This window comes from Rhinoderma darwinii, chromosome 4, assembly GCF_050947455.1.
Source record: "Rhinoderma darwinii isolate aRhiDar2 chromosome 4, aRhiDar2.hap1, whole genome shotgun sequence".
NCBI classification, from domain to species: Eukaryota; Metazoa; Chordata; class Amphibia; order Anura; family Rhinodermatidae; genus Rhinoderma; species Rhinoderma darwinii.
Window position 1 is genome coordinate 393,503,002 of NC_134690.1, and position 6,000 is coordinate 393,509,001.

Here is a 6,000-nt window from a genome sequence, read left to right on the forward strand (position 1 = left end):
TGCCGGGAGAAACGAGGGGTTTGAACGGTCTAACCTCCTACACTGTGTGTCGCCATTTTTTGAGCTAACACACAGTGTAGAAGGTTAACATACAGTAGTAAACACACACTGAAACACGAACATACATAGAAATCCCTTACCTGCTCCAGTCGCCGCCGCTCCCTCGGGTCCGTCCGCTCCATCTGCTGCCGCTGCTCCATGTGCACAAGTCCGGAAGCCGCGACCGGAAGTAGTAATCTTACTGTCCGGCCGCGACTTCCGGTCCACAGGAAAATGGCGCCGGATGGCGCGCATTTCAAATTGGACTGTGTGGTAGCGGCGCATGCGCCGTTCCCACACACACGGCGTACACCAAAGTGGATGGAACGGGCCCCGTTCGCATTCCCTATGGGACTGGAGCTGCCGTATTCCATGTCTGTATGTGTCGTTAATCGACACATACAGAAATGGAAAAAAAAATAGCAGCCCCCATAGGGAAGAAAAAGTGTAAAAATAGAAAAAAGTAACACACAAACACACAAATAAATATAAACGTTTTTAATAAAACCCTAACATAAAACTGATATAAAAAAAAAAACTTTGGTGACACTGTTCCTTTAAAGGAAATGTAGTACGGGCTATGAGACTGTACTCCGATACATCGGCTTTCCGGAAAAAGCTGAACAGAAAAGAAGCAGCTCAACGATCACCCGAGAACTTCTGCCACTTTGTTTTAGCGATTGATGGGGGTCTCAGTGCTCGGACCCCCACCAATCAAAACTTCTGACATGTCACTATAACATGTCAGAAGTTTGTCGAACGTTTGGCTACAATTTAAGGGGTTATGGTTCTCCACCCTCACAAATGAGTTTTCTATGCTCTTCTATGATCTATGACCATCTGATAATCCAGAAGATCTGATAATCTGACATCTATCAGGTACAATTGAGGCCGAATATAAATATTTGTGTTTTGGGATAACGTAGACTTCCATATTTTACCCATGTTTATAAGAAAACATCTTAGATATGAAACATTGAATGTTACGGCTTCTACATAATAACAGATTTTTTATTATAGTTGTATCTCTCGTCAGACGGTGTTCTGCATGTCGTTTCGGGGGCCTGCTTTACCTTTATTTTGCATTAGGGTGTCAGCAGCTCCCCGGCTACAGGGGTTGAGATAGTCCTGCTCATGGCAAGAGCAAAGTAAATGGGATTTAAAAAGTGTGACTTTCTTTTCTCACTTTGAACAAATCCTCGATGACTGGATTTTTTATTCATTGCACGTGAGAGTTTGATAGTGGAGAGACATGGGCTGGAATATTTTACAGATCTGGAGCTTGAAATGGTTTTATATGATCAGAAAAAAAAGAACATATGGTAAGTTTAAGAGCTGCGAGAGATATGAGAGCTCTTAAAGTGCCGTTCCATATATTGTATATCGAAAGACAAAAATAATCAGCATATTTATATAGATATTGACAAATGCCCTGGTCCTGGAGGTGCACAAACTTTCCAATGTGTTCTCTGTCTAAATATAGTACTCAAATCATAGAATCACTGTATGGATTGGCATGATTTGGAAATGTGAGCCCCACGACAAATTTAAAATGTATTCGTTTTCTGTACTAAAGGTGATTGGCCTCATTAGGGACTGTTCTTTTTGGACAATAATATTTTGTTAAAAAGGGTTCCCCGATAATAAGTTGATCACAGGGTGTCCTGCTGCATGGACCTCTAGCGATCAGCTGTAATCTGTGGGGAACCCAGGAAACAAGTGTTTAATTTCTCTGCAGCGCCGCCACAGGGGAAATGAAGCATTACACAGTGCTCAATAAAAACAATAGGCTGTCCGTGCAATGTATGCACATGCCTGGTCCTCCAAAGCAAGAGATTGTCTTTGTAGCCACTCTCTAACCTGGCTAATAGATGAGGATCCTGAATGGGTGACCCCTCTCTATTTATAACTCTATTTAACTGGAGGACCCCTTTAATCCCTGATTTAAAAATAAATCAAGTAAAGCAAAATGTTGCTGTAGTTCCAGTCCACGATGCTTTCCTGCAGGGGTCTATGTTCAAATATCTCCAAACTTGGCCATGTCGTCTACCCAGACTAGGACATCTCATTTCTGTCTTATATTTGTGCAGACGAAGGGTAAAGATAATCAATCTAGGTGCCAAAAAATGGTACTGCAACTTTTTTCTAGCGCCAACTCACTTCATGGCATGATGAGAGTCCAGGATTCAATTTCGTTAGGTGCTCAATGGGAAAAAGCATTGGTTCATTGGTCAAAATGGTGCCACTGAGAGGTCTACCTATACGGAAGACAAGACATGAAGAGATGTTTTCCATTTATGGCCTGTTCTTACGACCCTTGGAACCCCACTGACCAGCAGATTAAAGAAGTCCAGGCACGGTGGCTTGTCATACTTTTGGTTGTGCCTGGTACTGCATCTTGTTCAGACAAGTCAATGTGCGCTGATCGCTCAGACCCCACCGATCAAACATTGATGTCCTAACTTAAGGATAGGCCATGAATATTTTACTCTCGGAAAACCTTCTTGTATTTCTAGTATTATGAAATAATGTGCAGTGACCCTCTTGAATTATTCGTTATTGCAGGTGACGGAATGAACAGCGCAGTCGACTATGGTATTGATTCTGTCAAAACGACGGAACCCTTGCACAACGGCGACAAACGGAAACCATTTGCACCGGATCCGTCACTATTGAAATCAATGGTGATGTAATTGGAAACCTATGGTTTCCCTTTGTTTCAGTTTGGATTCCGTTCATGGGTTCCCCTGATGGAAAGCTCAGACGGAACCCATGAACGGAGCCCCGACGCAGGTGTGAAAGAAGCCTAACATGGCTATGTCAGTAAAATAGTACAAAGGAGAAAAAAGTAACAAAACAATTAGAAATAAATGTATACGATATTGACTCTACAGGAAGCAATTGATCATTTTTTTTTACTCAGATACTATTTTATTGATTTTAGAGATAAACAACATATAAATAACCCCCCCACCTCATAACCCTATCCCCGTCAAAAGAGCGCCTACCAAAGACCATGTACTGTATATGCGTGCACTATAATACACATCTAGTATTTTTCTATTGACATATCTCTAAATAATACTTTTATAAACATCACATTCTGATATCATAACCTGAGGAATGTACAGAGATGAGCGGCGCTACAGAGACACTACTTATCTTTTCCTGCAGAAGCAGTCTACTGCAAATTTTGTAGGGAGTTCCTTCTCCTGTGCCAACCACTGGGATGCAGTGATACCGCTTTCTCTTTAAGAATAGGTTCTTCAGCAGTTTCAGGATCTCAGCTGCTGCAGAACATCGTAATACGCACCTCATATGCTGCAGATCATCGTAATACGAAGTACAAGAGGAAAGGGGAAAAGGATTGGGAAAAGCTGGTATAGCACTTAAAATTTACTTTTATTGATAAACCAACCTAGCTTTCGAACCTCACATTATAATTTTACTAGAAAAAGCTGAGATATTCTCGGCGAAACGCGCGTCGGGACGTTTGTAGGCAGCTTAGGAATCTATTCCTTCATATTTAGTTAGCGTAGTTAACCCTTAAACTGTCACCCAGGACTCTCTGGGAGTTAGCGTGGTACAAGCTAAACGCCGCACCTAATCTCCCTAGTCCCTAGCCACCATGCTTCGTCCTGTCCGACACAATTGTTGACTGTAGCCGCCTGTAATAGCGGCACCTGTCAAAATCCAATCCCAGCAGTTACGATCCCATTTATTACCATCTCCACGTGGTCCGGCAGCTCCATGCTGTTGAGTGATCTGTAGCGCTGCATTGAATGTATTCACTGACACTACGCTTACACAATATATTGCAATGTCAACTTTAAAATAAAGGGATAATCTATATCTTGACTAATCAACTCCAGTCTAGAATCAGCTAACTAATAATGTAACAATATAATGTGAAGTTTGAAAGCTAGGTTGGTTTATCAACTGGGGACATCCAACTTATTGATTCCGCAGGGTAAATAAATATTACCCAAATTCTGACTTATATTTTATTATCTTTGTGCACTCCGCAGTATCTTAGATATAATCAATAAAAGTACATTTTTAAGTGTTATCCCAGCTTTTCCCCTTTCCTCTTGTACTTCATATAATTCCACGGTGGTGTACACCTGGTGTAACAACTCATATTAGTAATAATTCAAGTATCACTATTATATTTAGAACCCCATAACACGCACCTCAGCTGCTGCAGAATATCATAATACACACCTCATATGCTGCAGAACATTATAATACACACCTCAGCTGCTGCAGAACCTCATAATACACACCTCAGCTGCTGCAGAATATCATAATACACACCTCATATGCTGCAGAACATTATAATACACACCTCAGCTGCTGCAGAACCTCATAATACACATCTCAGCTGCTGCAGAACCTCATAATACACACCTCCGCTGCTGCAGAACCTCATAACACACACCTCAGCTGCTGCAGAATATCATAATACACACCTCATATGCTGCAGAACATTATAATACACACCTCAGGTGCTGCAGAACCTCATAATACACATCTCAGCTGCTGCAGAACCTCATAATACACACCTCCGCTGCTGCAGAACCTCATAACACACACCTCAGCTGCTGCAGAATATCATAATACACACCTCATATGCTGCAGAACATTATAATACACACCTCAGGTGCTGCAGAACCTCATAACACACACCTCAGCTGCTGTAGAACATCATAATACACACCTCAGATGCTGCAGAACCTCATAATACAAACCTCAGCTACTGCAGAACATTATAATACACACCTCAGCTACTGCAGAACCTCATAATACACACCTCAGCTACTGCAGAACATCATAATACACACCTCAGATGCTGCAGAACCTCATAATACAAACCTCAGCTACTACAGAACATTATAATACACACCTCAGCTACTGCAGAACCTCATAATACACACCTCAGCTACTGCAGAACATTATAATACACACCTCAGCTACTGCAGAACCTCATAATACACACCTCAGCTACTGCAGAACATTATAATACACACCTCAGCTACTGCAGAACCTCATAATACACATCTCAGCTGCTGCAGAACCTCATAATACACAACTCAGCTGCTGCAGAACCTCATAATACACAACTCAGCTGCTGCAGAACCTCATAATACACACCTCAGCTGCTGCAGAATCTCCTAATACACACTTCAGCTGCTGCAGAACATAATAATACAAACCACAGAGCTCTGTGACCTGTATAAATACATAGTCTTAGAACTCATGGTTGACCTCTAATATTCTTATAAGGCCTGATTTACACGAGCGTGTGCGTTTTGCGCGCGCAAAAAACGCTGCGTTTTGCGCGCGCAAAAGGCACTTGGCAGGTCCGTGTGTCATCCGTGTATGATGCGCGGCTGCGTGATTTTCGCGCAGCCGCCATCATAGAGATGAGGCTAGTCGACGCCCGTCACTGTCCAAGGTGCTGAAAGAGCTAACTGATCGGCAGTAACTCTTTCAGCACCCTCGACAGTGAATGCCGAACACAATATACACCAACCTGTGAATAAAAAAAGACTTTCATACTTACCAAGAACTTCCTGCTTCCCCCAGTCCGGGCTCCCGGCCGTTGCCTTGGTGACGCGTCCCACTCTTGTCATCCTGCCCCACCTCCCAGGATGACGCCGCAGTCCATGAGACCGCTGCAGCCTGTGATTGGCTGCAGCCTGTGCTTGGCCTGTGATTGGCTGCAGCTGTCACTTGCCTGAATTGTCATCCCGGGAGGTCGGACTGGAGTTATCGGTAAGTCAGAACGTCTTTTTTTTTTTACAGGTTCATGGATTTTCGGAGCGGAAGTCACTGTCCATGGTGCTGAACCAGTTTAACGCTTTCAGCACCGTGGACAGTGACTGTCTCCTGACGTCGCGTACCCGAACATTTTTTACCGGTTTCGGTCAAAACGAGTTTGGCCGAACCCGGTGAAGT